Genomic DNA, 18,967 nt, shown 5'->3' on the forward strand with positions numbered 1-18,967 from the left:
TCTAAAAAAGGTTGAAACMATAGCAAGGGGGAAATTTCCCTTTTATTATTTAATATTCCCTGTGTACATCTGCAAACAGATCAAATGAGGCCACAGTTATAATTGTCATATATACATCAGGCCAGGGTAAACCTTATATTCTCAGAAATATTCAGTATGCTTATACRTTCATCTGGTCTGGTCAGGAAGCAGAATTAAATTATTTGAGTTACARTCTGCATTGCACATATGTGTTCCTAAAGCTTATGTATTGACATCAAATAAATTAAGGTGAACCAAAAAGTTTTCAGGGAAGCAAAACAGTTGATGCCAATTTCTTTTTCATTTCCTAATTAATAGAAAGACATCAGTGGAATCCTCACCTTCAGGGAAATCATGATTAGACACTGGAAAAAGGTTTAAAGAGATAGAGGTTAAAGAGATAGAAGTACAGCAGAATGTCGAGGGAATCTTGGTATTTTTTTGTCTCTTGGAACATGTTGCACCGAATTAGCAGYGTGGTTATGGGTCTGGACTGTAAAACTACTGACAGGCATGCAACTGAATGGAATTGCAAGGTGAGCAGAGCTCAAAATCCCAGATTGAGAACCTGTACTCTATTGCTGAAGAGCAGAGATGATAAGGATCTCCTCCCCCTCCCCTAAAGAAGCAGACCTTTAGAAAGGTTCGATGAGTCAATTTTGTAAAATATTTATTTAAACAGCTGCTGTTACCAGTACGCTCATAGTATTTCAGAAGTCTATCCAAAGCAACAGTGAAATGAATTATGGACAGTGTGTCACTGAGTCCCTGCTGAGCTAGATATGTAATTTCTAAGAAAGGCATTCTTAAAGGTGGAAAATACATGCTTGACCATGATTTTGAAGCATTTRTCTAGAAATACCAATTATGTCAGTAGCTTGATGTAACTCCTGATCTGAATTTAAGTCATCCTTAAAAAACACTTGAAACTAAGAACATAAAGAGCTGTTAGCACTGCAGTGTGAGCTTGAACACACTGCTTCAGGGAGAAATCTCATCTTAGTTTCTGCCATATCCTCTGGGGGCAACATCACGGTATTTTGATTCAAGGCCTCCTACTGAGAGAATTCCTGTCAGCTTCCTGGTTCCTATGGAAAAAACAGGCCATATAAAACCATATGTTTTTTCATGAATCCCTTTACCAAACAATGCAGGTGACTCAGTCAGGTTTCTTCTCAGGCACTTTTGCCTGAGATGGCTAATACCAATGAGATTGATTTTAGGCTCAAAAATGGGCTATTTCAATCTCCCCCCTGCCACCCCGTCCATTTTTTTTCAGCAGTGGTGCTTTGGAAATTCTGTCATTTTTTTCTCTTCATCCTCTTCAAAGTCTTGATTCTGTTCTCAACATYTTTATGTTTTGTACTATGTAAGTGCTCATTTGTTTCCTCTTCCACTCCATCCTGTAAGGGCAACACCTCCTCTGACTTCTTTGAGACAGAGGTCTATCTGGTATTCTTCTTGTGTTTTGTTTTCAGAGCACTGCACATGACTTGGGGAATGTTTCAATCCCGAGATTAAGGCTATGTCAAGAGTAATTGTTTAAAATCTTCCTGCATATTGACATTCTTTAAATTCTGTCAGTCTTCCCCTTGTTTATCCTGATTAGGATTTCTCGCATCTGACACTCAAAAAAAAAAAGTAAGTTTGAAGGATAATGTGGTATTAACACGTTCATTGTATGTTGGCTATAGTATTTAGGTCTCAAATATCTGCATACATCTTAGAAGAAATGAAAAGCAAAATGATTCTGTGTAAACTAATTCTGTTTTGTCATAATATTTCCAGAATTGCAGTCAACTATAAATTTTCAACATGAAGTTTAACATTCAAATTGAAATCACAAAACTGGTGCTGATGTTGGAGAGAAAACAGAAAATGATTAAAGAAAGAAATCGCAGAGGTTTTTTAGCTAAATCTGCTCTGGTATGTATTATGTATTTGGGTCTTGTRGTAGTGTTCTGTTTAATGCAAATTGACACAATAATAAAACTGAAAAGATAGCACTCTAAATTTCATAATTTCACATCATAAAAGTATATTTCTATTGAATTGAGTGTGCTGCACAATTAAACTTAGATAGTTTAATTTGTTTATCTTAGTTAAGGATTTMTAGAAGGGCTACTTCTTACWRKYYTKGGKKKYYYCMWTTTTTTTGATATTAAATTTGAGTCTTCTTTAAAATGGGATTGATTTTCAGAYATGGAAGTACTCACCTGGTTTCTGTAGGGCACGTATTTCAAAGGTTTTTTTCCTCTGGTGTTAAAAGTGTAGAGATTCTGAAAATTTTCAGTTATTTTTGAAGGTTGATGATACCACATATTCTTATTTTAAAGCACACAAAATTTTCTGATGTGAGGAACAACAAATTGCAGAGGGTGGCATCATGATGCTGGATGGATCAGAAACCCGTAAGTTAATTCTTAGTGGTAGAGAAGGAAGAGGTTAAGAAACTGCCTCCTAATTGCTAATCTGTAATTATCAGATTAGCTTCCTGATGAACATGTTGCAGAATTTATTTATTTTTGCATACAAATATTATTTTTTAATCTGGATTCTAGGAGTTTATATTAAATGGGGCTGAAGCTCTGTAAATCATTTAAGCACCTGAGTATTCCACTTACATTAACAATACTGTTTCAGCATCTGCTTAGATTTATATACATTCTTAAGTACTCTGTTGCGACTTAAATGATGTGGGTTTGGATACCTAATGTTGTTATTTCTATTGTCARCAAATATACATGAAATGAAAGTGCAAACCCCTATTATTAATACCTGTGTTGCTCTATTCCTATTTGTTTCAGAATAATAAAATTTTCCTCTTAGAAAAAATATTTTCTTTATTCCCTTACCAACCTCACAGTACAATGTATTAATCCTTGATTTTAAATTTTCATGAATACTTTCTGAAAATGAAAACCAAATGTATGGTATCTATTTGTTCCCTGATTATGTATAACCTGAAAGAAATTCAGAATGTAGTGAAGCATGACCTTTCATTCCTGAGGCAATATTAGCTATCCTTCATCAAGCTGTGCTTTTCTAAATGGTACCCATTTAATGTCCAAAAATGCTTTTTAAGATCCCCTCCTCCCAAAAGGCATCAAAACTAAATGGTCTATAATTTACTGAAGTGTTCCCTGAGTCCATCTTCAATAATGACATTATGTTGGCCATTTTCCAGCTATGAGGCCTTTTTCTGACTAGAACAACTTTGTAAAATGTCTGCAAAACTTAAAATAATAACACCCCTGCTTTGAAGTGGGGGGGTTCAGAAATATTGAATATTGTTAGCTGTTTATTAGTAGAATATTTTTATTACACCTGAATATACTATTATATCTTATTATATATGAATTATTCATTTTAAAAAATGGAAAAATTCCATCTTTCCCAAAACCATCTGTGTTTCACCTAGAAAATACCCATAGCAGGTATTTAATGTAAATTGTATATGCATACAGTAAATGTCTTTAAAATGAGGTATTGTTTTACAAATAGCAAAAGAGCTATTAAAAAATCCAATAAGAAAATTAATTAACAATAATACACAAGAGCTAAATCACTTTATTTAGTGCATTGTCTTTTAAACTGACAATGTTCATGGAATGATTTAACAAGAAAAATAGCAGAATGTTAAAGAGATATCCTTGCTATTTAATATATATCACTTTCATTTTATGTGCTTCAAAACTAAAACACAAAATAAGCAGGAAAAAAATTAGAAGTAGGACATGTAGAACAATACCGCTTAAAAAGATGGGTACTAACAATGCTTGTAGTATAAGTCTAGGTGTCATGGCCTGTATGCTCTATGTGCATGGGACAGAAACCAATGGMTTGGTAACTCTGCTCCTGAAGTGTTACATTCCTTTTCAATTATCCTAAGTATAGGAGTAGTGGTGCTGTCACTGACATTTCTCTGTACTGGATCATATATCAGCACAGGAGTTTAAACCTAACTGTTCTCTGTCCATATAATAAAACCATGGTTACTGCCCCACAGGAAATATTTTTGGGAACACTGGAAGGCAAAAAAGTCTGGATGCTGCAAAAAGGGGRCGCATGATAGCAGCTAGTTGTCAGTCTAGCAATTGCTATAGAACTACTTTTGAGGACGCCTCATTACGTCAGTGCTAACTGAGTGACCATAAGCATCCTCCTGGCTCAACCAAATGCAAGGTAAAATATTTCACATGAATCTGCTTGCCATCACRATAAGGCTATGTGCATATATGGTCAATTGCTATGGCTGAGTTGATATTCAGTACTTTGTTAAGAGGTGGTACTGCAAGATGTCTAAGCCTTGTGTTTTGATTAGTAATTTTTGTGAAGTTTTTGGTGGTTTGTTCAATACATTCCTCCAGCACTTCATTTGCAATACAAATTTTTCATTTTAAATAATTCATACTTAATTACAGTAGTTGTCAGTTTATGTGGTCCTTTTCATTCTTGAAATGCTTTAGAAGCATTAATTCCCACAAAGTTTTGAGAAGCAATTAAGTATTAATGTTCCATTTTTACAAACAAAAACCAGAAAATACAGAGGTTGGGCAAACATTTCAGAACATCAACTGTAAAATTAGGCACTGACTAGATAGAGACTTGATCTAATTTTCAGAGGCACTGAAGACATTTGCATATTCAGAATAGAAACTTTAGTCCTAGTAGTTAAATTCATAAAGACTCTTGGATACCATATTACTGAGCATTACAAGTTTTYAACTACTCAGGATCAAGATATGGGAGGAGTTCATTAACTCAGAGTGTTTGCAGAAGGTGAGCATGAAGCTGCCTAAACTAGAGAAAGACTGATTTCCAGATTCTCACAATTCCAGTTGTATAAATAACCCTTTACAAACATCTTTCCACTTGGGCTGAAGAACTCTGCATCCTTTCCTGGCATGAACTGCTTAAGTCATTTCTGAAGAAAAAGGAGATGGAGAGAACTGGGGATTGTGAGTATAATCTATTTCCTCAAGTACTCACAAGACTGTGCACATTTTAGCACCGCTATTTACCATCTCCAACATCCGATGTAGATTTTGTGTCCCAAGAAGAGATTTTAGCCAAACAGTGAAGCTCTTGGGAGCTGTAGTTTTGACCTTGTTTTGTCTCAGCCTGGGGAGTGAGCTGAACCTGGGAGAAATGCTCTGATCACCAAAGTAAGGTAYAAAAAGCAGGTCAGTACATGTCTTTGTTTTTAACAAAATAAATGTCTGACAATTTTCACACAAAATCAGTCTGCTGGATACACACTTCACRTGCTCTGAACACAACTACTATTTCAGGTTTCTAAAAAGGCACAGGTGATTTCCATCCAGGTTCTTGCTATGAGCCAGAGAAAGTGGGCATGAGAGGGCCTCATGCTGCTGCTGAAAATGGGCTGCTGCTGAGCATTTGTGAACATGTGTGGGTAAAAGTGTTTAAGTGGTGAGAATTTTAACTGGTAGTATCTCTGGTTTGTAGAATTAGGTTCCAGCTTTGAAGAGTTTGACAAGAGCACTGTTGACGCTGCTACCAAATATACTCCCTGAGGGTATGTCTATGGTAGTTATTCTCAAACATTTGAAGTCCCATGAGACATTGCATCATATATGTGTGAGCTGTTTGGTGTAAACTAAAGTTGTTAGCGTGTTTCYTTGTTAGCATGCTGTGAATCATTTGGCAGCCTTGTCTCATCTTCTAGGCAAGCTGCCACCTACAAATAGTAAAGAAAGGAGCTCAGAAGCTAAGAATAGAATATGGCTGCATTTTTGGTGAGAGTGCACAAGTATCTTTCAATGTGAATTTCTGCAGAAGTGTGGAAAGGCGTGGTATAGTGAGTGCCAGAGCAAGCTTCATACTCTGAACTGCGGCACAATTTGCAGTAGTGAGGTACATGGCCRGTGATCAAATTTAAGTATTCACAATTCTAAAGAAATTGTGGGTCCAGGATTGAAGGTCCAGGATTGACTGTAAAATTTACCCCAGTGCAGGCAAGACTGGACTGAATTATCCAAAGCTACAAAGGGAAATTTTGGCCGGAGTTAAAATGAGATGTTGGGTTTTCTATCTTCTCCGATCTGTAGCCCATATCACTGCACCTTACTTCTCYAAAAAGCTCAATCAAAACATAAAAGTTCAAAATTGCACTCAGTATTTAAGAAAAATCACATAACAATGAAAAATGAGGAAAAACTGATGTGCAAATTGCTAAGAGCCATTTATACACATACTATTAGGAAAGGATTACATGCATCAATGAATCAGCAGTTTTATGGGATGAAAATACTTTTGAGCATAGTTCCAGTGTGATGAATATGCTAGAGTTGTAGATCACCAGGAAGAAGATTAATATTCTGTGTATAATTATACGCATTTCTTCTCAATTCTTTTTTTGAAGACAGACGGCAAAAAGGATTTAAAGCAACAGTCATGCACTTCACATGAGCACARAGGAAATGTATAGGGAAGCCTGCCCCCCCACCTGCCAGAGAGCTTCCAGCATCTCTCTGGAAAACCATTTTTTAAGTTTTCTGCTTATTCTTATCCTTCTTCCCTGAGTTTGGTCTCATGGCCCCACTCAAAATTCTACTTCCATCTTCTTTTAGGGACAGAGAGGCTCTTAGCCTGAGGCTATCAAGTGCTGAATAGTTACCCCTTGGTGGCAGTGGTCTCACACTCTGTCCCCAGCATGAGATGTCTTACTGTAGCTATGTGGTGACTTTTGACAGTGGAGTCTGTGAGTCCATCTGTAATAAGGCCTGCAGTGGTTGAAAACATTGCATATTTCATTTGCAGCTATTCTGAGAGWATGTCTGCGTTCAGAGTGTTAGATGCTTTCCTCTTTCATCAGTGGGTGATGCTGTACCCTCTTSTACATAACTACAAACTGTCCATCTTTAGCTTTGCTTGAAGCATGTCTCAGCATTTTCCCTGGCTCGCCTGTGCACTAGCTTGCCAGAACAGGCAATGATCTCTGCACAGGCGTATTTTTTTTTAATGAGTTTTCTCTTCCATCCAGTTTCCATTTGAAAATGAGCCTCATACTGGAATGAGAACTTGTGTGTCCCCATCTCAGCCATTTGACACTGTTARGATTAAACATATGTGTTGTGTTGTTTTGTGTATTGGAACAGGACTTCTGAAGTAGAGTGTGAACTGCAATTTGAGCCAAACTTGTGGTTTTGTAGGACAGGATGAAGTCAGGCTTCCATGTACCGTTGAGCTATCCATAATATTCTGAAGGCTGGATGCTCTGAGGTTCCCCACTTGCTATCAGTTGAAGAGCTCAAAGTGCATCCTGAGGGATGGATAGTGACTAGGCAGTGTAGACAGTAAGGAYGCTCCTGGGGATGTGATGCAAGATAACATAGGTGTAATTGTTTCTGCATTTGTGKGTCAATGGTCATTAATTTGYTGACTGCTTGATAGTATCATGGGTMTACAACATAGCAAACTCAATAATGTAAGACCAGCAGCCAGTCCTATTTCAAAGAACTAATTGGATGGCTCATCCTAAAAATCAATTAGCAAAATCAGGTCCTTAGTGATGATTTTTTAAGCATTGCTGTTAATTTTCTTGCTCATTTTTTACAGCTGTTACCTGTTGCTCTCAGTGTTAATGCGATACACAGTGGTGCACTCTTTGCAGGAGTAAAATGAGAAAAACATTTCTGTTCKGCACACTGATAATTACCTTTGCTGGGGAGAACTCCATACTTTGTTGAAGTATTTAAATACATAAACTGGTAGAAAATTATATTAGGTAAAATTAYTTCAATTTTATTTTGAGCTCCACAATTGCTAATAAAATCTCTGACTTTTGTTGGAGCTGTACAGATCACCAGACTGCACCTGTTTGCCACAGTGCATCCACACTATCTTCATCTAGCTGAAGAAGCTTTTCAGATGACTACCCAACTCCTCCTGACATTAGAGTTACAACAGGAATGGGGCACACATCTCTTCCCAGTTCAGGAGCGCTCTTTCCTTGCTGCTTGCTGAAGACTATAAATAGTCTAGATCCCTGCTGCAAATGTAGTGGGGGATCAAGATAGCTCAGCCACAAAGCGTTCCTACTGATGGCAGCATTTTTTTTGGAAGGGAAAATTGATCCAAGCTGACAGCTGTGCTGGAATGGCTAGACTGCAGCTAAGTCGTTTAAGGCCAGTTCTGGTATCTTGCCCTGCTCCACGGCCCATACATAGCAGCCTCTATGCAGTCACAATTTAACTAAACATTTATCATGGGATTTTGTCATTGCAGGACATTAAGACAATTTGGTTCAGAAGTTACTAAAAATAAATACAARCATAAATAAATGAACATACTCTGAACATGGACAGGTCTTTCTGCTCTTGCATTACATCAGGGCTATAAAATGGCCTTGAAAACAACATCCAAAATCACTTTATATGTTCCAAAACTTCTACACAAGCCAAGAGACAAGATAAGATGTAGCTCTTGCTGACTCACTCACAGAGCACGGGGTACATTGTCCTACACTGCACAAGAGTGGCCATGGAGGAGGTCAGCCAGCTCTTTGGTGGCCAGCTCATCAGGTAGTCACAAACYGGAATGCATGTCAGAAATGGCAGCAACTGAATGCTCACAGGCATTCAGCAGTAAGTGAATTGATAGTTTCACTTTACTTTTTGCTGGTAATGGTCTACTKTATAGAAAATACACCTGCATGTGATACTCTTGTTGGAACTTCCAGCAGTGCAAAAAAGAAGTGTGTCTGGAGACTGAACTGCCCAGGATCATTACAAGAAATCTGTGGCTCAGGAAGGTCAGCAAAACCTCTGTCCCTAACTTGGACAGTATTTTGGAAAAAAGGGGTTAACATCCTTTGCTGTTATCACCAATTTAATTATCAGAACTAATAAAATGCTTTGGGATTTTTTTTTTTACTCTTTTCTTCCAGTACATTTATAACTGCAGTCTACAGCAATGACTGTGCCAGGCCTTTGCTTTACTTCTAGGCCTAGAGAAAGTTTTATGAAGAAAGGAAGAAAAGTCTGTCATTCATTACCTGAGAGAGGCRAATAATAAGAGGGGACAAATAATAACATGTAACATGGTGAGAGGCAGTGAAGATTGAGAAAAAGCTTCTGTTTTCTGAGGCCATRTTTTAACTGCAAGATCTGAGGATATTTATCTCCTGATCCAGGTATGGAACGTCTCTGAGGTGAAGACATGCCAAGTTTGTCTATCCTCTGCTTTATGTGGATCTCCATGGAAAATGAAGTTTTGGTGTAAAATCCAACAGTGCTGGTAGCATACCCTAGTCATGTTCCTATGTAGACCACAAAGGTGCAGGATCCCAATGCTTTTTATTTTTTTTAACTTATAAAGGCATAGAAAGGGAGAAACCACCAGCACCTACTTATCTATTCACATTTTTCCGCTTGTAGCAGAGTTTCTCTCAGAAACAAATGTGRTGGCATGGAATAATTTTATTTTAAAACTGGGGTCATCCGTTTCTCACCAGCAATAGATGAAGGCAGAAGAGGCAGTAGCTATTACAATATCTAATGCTTGTCTGGAGCATATATGGTGTTTTTCTGGCACTTCTATATAATGCCTAAGTTTAAATAGGAGGGTTGGAAAGTATCTATCTCCATCAAAATTAACTTGTAAGCAAAGACACATTTCCAGAATCTGGGAAGTGTGTCTGTCAACTGGCTGACACCAAAGAAGGATGTTCTGCCCTTGTAACCCACACGGCCAAGTGAACACCCTCACTGCTAGACAGCTTGATTGTATGTAATAGTAATTAAGTGCTTCATTCTGTGTGAGGATTTTAAGATGAAGCAGTTTCCTTCTGATCTGACAGATCAGAAATAGGTGGCTAAGTGCTGAAGAACAAGGTCATTCTGTAGTGGCTAGTTTGGGCATTTCTCTCTTATCATATGTTATGAAGCCCATTTTGAGATGAGTTTAGCCTAAAAGGTGCTTTAAAGCTTGGCACTGCAATAGCCACATATTTTGTGGTTTTAGCTTCTAAGCCAAAATCTTCCATTTTCATTGCCTAAATATGTTTAGTGCGTCGAAAAATCAGGTCACGTACTAACTTCTTATACATGAATATGGCATCTGCAGCCTTTACCAACAACAAGTTTCTATTTTCTTCCATCTCATTGATAAAGATATTGAATAGCACTGAACTAAGAATAGATCTGTGTGGAACCCCATTATATAATGATGCCCTCTGTGCAATTACTTTTTGRCTGTATCAGCCTTTTCACTCCAGTTAAAATTTGCTACACAGATTTTATGTAGTGTCACATTTAACCAGAAGGTCAGAGTACAAGGTAAAATATCTCAGCTCAGTTATATTGAGCGACTTCCTTTAGCAACAGAACCTTTTCATTTCATCTAAGGATGTAATCAGTTCTATCACTGTCACTAATTTTCCATGAAAACTCATTCACTGAAATGGATTATACTACTGTCTTTGTAAACTTACTGAWTAGATCCCATTCTATTCTTTATCCCTATATTTTGTCTGGAACAAATGTAAGGTCACTAGATTTTTGCTTATTTTGGTAATTAATGTGTAGGCATTTTTGAAAAATGGTAACGTGTTAAATGTTTTCCGGATCACCGAAACTTTGACAGCATTACAGTATTTCTAAAAGATTGTTCCGCYGAGGGGTAGAAAGAATTAAACTTTGTTTTCTTTGGAGTTATATCTTCCACCCTCTCACTGCTGTCATCCCAGCTCTCCACATCCTTTAGAGCTTCCCCAATACAGTTCTGCCATGTCACTCCCTCGTTTCTAACTCCACTCCATCACATCACCTAGCTCACCACACCACTGCTATGCACTCCTTCTAGTGTCTTTGATTTCTGATATCGTTTTCCTTCTCCCCAGCTCCTTTCCACCTCCAGTACATGTCCAGTACAACAAAAACTCCATGTACTCCGTGCTCTCTGAATTCTTTACATGTTCTCTACCTCTGTATTTTATCCTGCCATCTGGGGAAAAGCCAGCACATCTGGCACAGACATGCTGGCTGCCTGGCTAGTACATGTCTGATCACTGAATAAACTGGCTGCTCCTAAATGTGAGGGACAATGAATTCTCCTCTGTGCCATGAAGAGTCTTTCTGTTCTACCCAGACAGTATWTTATTTTAATTAAATGTGGAGGAAATTAATTCTGCGCCACTTCTGTGCCTCTGCTGAATGTGACAACAACTAACCCAAAGGGTGAAAATTATTTGGGCATGGGGGAAAATGTGGGGATGGAAAGGAGAACTAATGGCCTGATAAAGGGCCAGCCACACAAACTGCATTTTTTCTTAAGCCACACACTTAAATSAACCTTAGAATGCCTCTTCGGCCAATTGCTTTAAATCTCTGGGGTTAATACCATGCCATTCTTCAGTCTGAACATTATTAAATGTCAGTGTTTACTGTAAACATTCAGTTTATAATTGGGGAAATAGGTACATTTTTAGCACTTAGATATCACTCAGTTTCTTTCCAGTTGCCAAAGAGAAGAATTTATATAATGCATTTATATGAATTAATGGCATATTTTTACAGTAATGGATCTAATATTGACTTCAAATACAAAAGAGAAAACCATAGCACATATACTTCATAACACAACCCTGAGATTAAGAGGGTCAGTATTAGTTCAGAGGCTTTTGCTGGAGACCTATAAAAAGCACAAACTATAACTTGTGCTTCTGAAGAATGCTCTTGTTAACTTGACTCATGTGAAACCCCTTCAGTTTGCCAGTATTGTGCCCTGAACTGCCCCAGACTAGGAAAGTGCACTTCACTTAATATACATATAAAAACACTAAACAACATAAATTCTTCAGCAAGGGCTTGAAGCAGTATCTGTGCTACAATCGTATATCACATTAACATTTGATGTTATTACAGCTTCGCAGGTGCAACAATCCTTGGTCCTTGCCCCTGTGGGAGAGCGGTGGTTGACTTCTATTTCTTTTTTTAACTGTTTACATTTTTACTTCAATCATAGTTTGTCTTATCTCTCCCTCTGCAGGAGGGCAATCATCAGTGAGATTTGCCGCGAATACATTGTGGCTGATGTATCTAATGGAACCTGCACTTAWAGCCAGACCTGTCAATAACCCCAGCACCATTACAGTAGATAGCTTTTCACAAGATTGGCTTCTTCTTGCAAAGATTATTCAGTACCATATGCGCAAACAACAGCAGCCATTATTGCCCTTTATTTCCCATCTCTCCTTTTCTTAGACTAGCACATCTCTTTATTATTATTTGACAGCAATGAAGAATAGCCCAATCTTTGCCATCATTTGGTAACAACAATTCTTAGCACTTTTCATGTTCAAAGGCCTTTGCAGTCATTACCTAATTAATCTTCACAACAGCTCTATGAGACTGGTAAGAAAGGTTTAGCCTCATTTTATAGATGGGTAACTGAAGCTGTGAGTTTAGCCGCTTGATTTTCAAAGGTGCTGCGCATTCTTGGCTCCCATTGAAGTTAATGAGAGTGCAGAGGGAGCAACATCTCTGRAAATAAAGGAGCTTGTGCAAGCTTGCAGAGGAGGTTACTATCAGCATGCAGAGGACTTTCCTTGGTCCCAGACTTGTGCCCAGGCTGTTGGGTCAGGCCTCCCTCAAATCAGGATTGTCACTGCCAGGCTGGCCATTAGAGCTTGGCTATTCAAAGCTAGCTTTGCATTTAGATATTTCAGTGTCACAGGGGAATATTTCAGAAACTCTGCACTTGAAGTTTCACCCCGGGGTATTTCATCTGTCCTCAMTCTGGAGAAAAATGCCTTTAACCTGTTAAAAGATGTCTCTATGCAATGCAAGCACTAGGTTTCACTTAAATTGATTCACTTGCAGTTTTATGACTACATTTTACAGAAATTGCACTTATTTTGAAATACTCCCTAAGCACTAAGGAACGTAGACAGAATGCATTCACTAATGCTTCCCTAATTCATGGAGGTGGCTGCTTTACCAGTCACTGTCAGATCCTTAATCAGCAGAGTTGTAAGCTTGTAGATATTCAGCAAAAGTGCTTAATAAAAATCATTTAATTCTAAATTACAAGAGTGCACTTAACCCTAAAGATATTAAAACTGATTGTTTGACGCATTGCACTGAGTGGTAGAAATTTAAAAATAAAAGCTTTCCTTACTTGCATCAAAGTGAATAAATCTTCCAGCCTTCATATCCTAGTGTCATGATATTATGCTGTAACAAAGTAATCCATTTTAGAGCTTTAAGCTGTAAATATATAAAGTACTTCAACCTGACTGGTGACAACAGGAGAAACTGGGTTTTGAAGAAAAGAGCAAGCATTATGGCTGGCATTCCTATTACATGGTTCTTGAAGGCCRTCTGTCTCCATTTGTGCACTTTCTGTGGTGGATTTATAAATCCCTTCTATAGCCTGGCTGGTGGTACAACATAGTGGAGTGCTGTAGTGGCTGTTAGAAACTTTTGGCAATTACAGAGCATCTACATCTCCCCTTTATTTATTTATATGTATTTATATTTACCCCTATATAAATGGATCAATCCACCAGAGGCATGCACAGGTGTGTACACATGCAYACTTGCATACTAGAGCACCATACATACACACACATCCCTGCCCTCCACTGAGGTGGTCAACAAAGTTCAGATTTTGGATGAGCAGAGATGTTGGTATTTATTTATATCATATGAAAAGTAATAACTAGGCATATTTAGGTGTCCTGTTATTTTTTTTTTTCAATTGAAATTATTTTGCCGTTTGGTTGTTGTTAAAATGTAGCTTTTGTGAAAAACATTAATGGCAGGGCTTCTTTTGAAGAAGTGGAAAACTTAACTTTTTTTTTGAGCAGTTAGTAATTGAATTATTTCCTTTTACCCAAACTCAACAAATGTTAGTGTTTTGTTGTCAGAAAAGAGAGGAAATAAAGGCTATGGATATGTCTGGATTTTGATAAAATGCAAAACCTTATGAAAATATGTTCATTTTTAGAGCAACACAAACCTTTCAAGTTCCCTCACTTTTCCCATTGGAACAAAAATCATCTTCCTTCAATACCTATTGTGCAAATAACAGAAATATTAAAAAATATTTAAATTCTTAAAAATATTCTTCTCCTAGCTCTTTATATATCACCTGTCTTCCTGGACCAGAGGCAGGACTTGGCTAAGATTAGTGCTGGGTAGCAGGACTCACCTGGGTGTCAGACTCTATCGCAGTTCTGTATTTCTCTCACTGCTGATATTATTTGTACTCARTCTTTGTAATTTCCTGCATTATAGCCAGATGTTCCCAGATTCATTTTTTGACAGCCTTAATAGGGCTTTCATGGATTATAGAGTGTTTTATTTGCCTGATATGGAGGATGTGGGAATCAAAGGTTTTATTTTCACTGAAGTCCTCCAGAATTATGACATTAAATCTATCAGTTCACAGTACTGAGAATTGCTTATAAATAAAAGAGATTTCATCCCCATTTATGATGTTAAAAATGTCCCGCAATTATTTGTCCAAAAACTTTTATGTTCTGGTGGTTTGRATTTTCCTTATTCCAAAATAGAATTTTAAATCTTTGGAACAAAGTCAAGGAGTCATATCCCTCTTATTTATTTTTTTTTTCTTGTAATCTTTTCTRATTAATTTGTACAGTATGTTTGATTGCTTAATTGTTTAATTTTGCCTTCCATAAACAAGATTAATTGCAATTCACTAGCCTGAATAAATATATACCCATTATAGTAAATATGCAAGTACTGACATTCTACTTCTGAGCTGTAATGAAAACTTAAGACAGATAGAAAYGGGTGCACTGCAGTTGTCAAACTGTTCCTGACACCTCATTACACACCATCAGAATAAAAATGGAAGATTTTAAAAATATTATTGCAAAGGCTTACATCCAGGTTAGGCAAGAAGGAGATGACAGGTATGACTGTTGTAGATGCTGCATCTCCTCTCCCATCACTCCTGGATCTACTGGGATAACTTTCTCTTTCTTGCTGGTTTGAAAGAGAGTAATAGGATCTCACCACTCTTTAAAGTAGGAAGAATTCCTAGTGTATTTAGAAGTCATTCAGCTTCAAAGAGGCCACAGTCAGGGTTCAGGAAGGTGCCTGGCTTTGTGGATTTTCCATCACACACTTAAGGCCTCATTCTCATCACATTGTACTGTTATACTTCATGTAATGGAATTGACTTAGTCCACATAGTGCACAGCTTGATAGATAATGACTTAAATATTATACATCAGGAGGGGTGACGCAAAAAAAAATATACTAAAACCTCCATTGTTAAGTTCCATACCTATGAGAATTGCCATATAATTGCTTGATTCAAAAAACGTTAGTTTGTCTTAATTTACTTCTTTAAAATATTTCCATCCCCCTCACTCCCAAGCAACAGACTGGATTAGTCAAAGTTTCCATAGAGCTGGTTGATTCTGAACTTGTTTTTTACCCATTTCACACATAATTAAATATAAACTTAACTTTTCTATCTAGGATAAGCATTGTGAACACTAAATACAGTAGTTTTTTTTTTTTAAATAGCAGTCGAAACATTGTGACCAAATTCAATGCTCTGACTTTGTTCTTTCCTTTTCCTTTTGGCAAAACTCCAGGTACAATGTATGCAATCAGATTTTATAGTAGATATGTACAGGGTCACCAGCTACCTTAAGATAATGTTGCAAGTACCAATGCCTGTATATTGATAATATTAAGGGATTAATATTTCTACATTTGCTTGACAGGAAAAATATAGTAAATTAGTTAAATGTGTTGATAGTTTTGAGAATTGTTGTTAACTTAAAAAGAACAATCTAATTTTTCTCCATCTTGCATAATTTTCCATTTCCAAGATTATGCCACAGTCACCTTCTAATAATTTTGAAAAAAAAATGTAGCTTTATAAAACATACATGACTATATAAAGGACAAGACAGCAGCAGGAAATGGTTAATTCCCTTGTTTATATTACTAAATACTGTAGTGTTTAGATTACTGGAAAGGGGGAAAAAAATCTAAAATTCACTTTAATTGTTATGACTTTTTTCTACTTGTTTAGTTTTTGCATTTATCTTATCTTAGACATTTAAGAATGATAAAATTAACTTCACTGCAGCTTATTATGAGCGTCTCTATTTTCATCCTAGATTTAAAAAAATATATTTGCTATACTATTTTACTGATTATTGTGTTTGCAAAAAAWTTGCCATTACAAAACCACAAGTTGGGATTAAGTTTTGAAATTTAGCCCAAAGATAGAAACTTATTGAATTGACTCAAAATTAATTATTAGGCAATGCCATTTGTTCATATCCTTTTTCAACCAATAGATATATCCTTGATAATCAACATGAATTTTATATCACACTAATTGCACAGTACACAAACTTACTTCTGTCTTCCTAGATAATTTCCTAATATTTGCATTAAAGAGAAAAGAAGATGTTCAGAGTAGCCTAGTGGTAGGTTTTCAGCTCATGCAAATTAATATTGAAATCACTGATCCAGAATAGTTATTGTTTCAATGGCATGAAAGAAAATGTATTGAGTTTTCATTTCCAGGAGTTTTTCTTTATTCAGCTCTGGTAGGTGTATAATACTAAAGTCTTGAATAATTGCTTTTTAAATTAAACAYTGGATTCATATCTTAGCAGATTTATGAGTCATTTATATTCCAGTAAGCCACACTACCCAAATGGTTATGTATACAATTTTGATGAGCTGGTAGTTTAAGTACAGAAATAATACAGAGAGCTTTTTCTGAAGTGGGTATGGGGATATTGGTATAGTTGGTGTTTAAATATGTTATCAGTACAAAATAGAAAAGCTGGAATAAAATAAGTTTGCCATGAGAGATCATAAGAAGTTTTAGTCTAAAGTTTTTCAGAATGATGTTGATGATAACATAAATCCAAAAGCATTGTGACACTAAAATTACTGTGAACTACATATTAAGCATTATATATGTGTAGGTAATGTATTTGAGTTCACTGAAAATTGAATAGGGGTTGTGGTAGCAGAATTACCCCCAAATTATGTAAAAATAGAAATTTGGGTTTCTCAAGAAATTTGCTATTACGGCAGTTTTCTGGAAAGCCACTAGGTGGAAGTTATTTTCCTACTAAGCAACTTTATTGCTCTCACAGAGACCATTGTTTCCTAACATGAAGCTGTAAAAGAATAATTTTCCTTCATTATTATCCTCACTAAAGTTTCAAGCAAACAGCACAAAAAGTTATCACTTACAGAAGCCCTGGAATATAAAGCCAGAACCTCCTTGACTGAGACAAACGCTAGGCAGGATCAATTCTACTAATAGTGCAATTAAATTGTTAAAAAATGTGCCAAAGTAGGAAGTATCAAGCCAATTGCAAGTGAGAAGTAGCTGTCAAACCAATCAAAAATTGAGAAAGAAATTAGCACATGCAGTAATAAATACGAGCAGAAATTTAACAAATARTCTGGTTAAAAGTGCAGAAGTAAAAAGTTCTTTCATCAAAAATGCTCCCAGCATTTTGAGATTACTATTTTTACTTTATAAAATTAAACTCATAGCACAGGCTTTACAATAAACCATTCTGAGTTTGACTTTCCGWTCTTTTCAGAACTTGTCAGTACAAAACCCAAATAGCAGTGAAATTTGTATTTTCTGCATTTGGAGAAAAGTTGAAAGGATCATGACTTCAAATCTGTTACTGAACCTCTTCTAAGAAACAAAGACTTCCTCACCATGCAGAAGATGAAGACTGGTCTTGGTCCTGACATTGCCCTTTGTTTTGTTGTCCTAGTAGTCCTCATTTCACCAGTAATGAAGGATGGTTATTTGGTGCTGTGCCAAGGAGGATATGAATGGYAGGCCAGGCTCACAGTCTCCATTGCAGCTATTGCTTTCTTCTTCTACTATTGCTTTCTTCTTCTATTGCAGCCTTAGTGAAAAAGAGTGGGATGTACATCACTAATAACTGACATAACTTGTTTTTCATGTCAAAAGGAAAATTTAGGGCATCTCTGAAAGATTTTTTGCCAAGGCATTGGATGAGGAGTAAAGAGAACCAGAGCAGAGCATATCACCCACTTTGTGTGGTCCCCAAAAGAGAAAAAAAAACCAACTGACTTGGAGCATGCAAGTGTAGAAAACACAGCATAGGTACAATGTGCACTGCTGGGAATACCAAGTGTATATTGTGCAAATATGTAATTCCAATAGGCTATCTGAGACACCTGAAAAACATCACTTTTCATGGCAAAGTTTTGTTGTTGCTGCTGTTGCCATTTGTTCTGTGGGAGGCTTTTTGTTTTGTTTTTTTTAATAATTGAGTAAGTTCACAGCAAAGAATTAATTACCAGGAACTCTTAGCATTTGAGAAAAAAACAACTTTGCCCTTTTAGCCCTTTTATTTATAAGAAAAAGAAGCAACATAATTATGTTGCTTTATGTAATACTTGACATTAGATACAAAATTCAGGAAACTGATAAAATTTAGCAGTATAAATTTAAAAATACATACCTAAAGGAAATTCTTATGACATTACAAAGGTKTTTAGTGGGAAGAAAAATAAAAGTTCAACAAATCACTCTAAAGTCTACCACCACTTTCTCATAAAAGAGAAACTCCTGTGTGAAGTGTCTTGTTAAAAACATTCGTAACTGGAGTATGTCTAGATGATGTAATTGTAAAAGTCGTGAAATTGGGCCTGAAATCCTTTCAATGAATGCTAGCAGTTGTTAAACACATGCTAATAATCAGTATGAATATAATTCCTCATCTTCTACTGCTTCATTGAGCAGAAGAGAGAAAAATCTATTGAAAAAGCCAAGATGGGGGCAAGTAGTTGAGAAAGTGATTTTTGAAGGATTTTTTCCCTTCCTACCTGAACCTCTTCTCTCCAAATAGATTCTTCCATGAGTCACTTGGAATAAGAAAAGAAAGTGATATAAGGAGACAAAAGTCAGC

Source organism: Malurus melanocephalus, unplaced genomic scaffold (genome assembly GCF_030028575.1).
Source record: "Malurus melanocephalus ecotype Western Australia unplaced genomic scaffold, MMel_1.1 scaffold_0, whole genome shotgun sequence".
NCBI lineage: Eukaryota > Metazoa > Chordata > Aves > Passeriformes > Maluridae > Malurus > Malurus melanocephalus.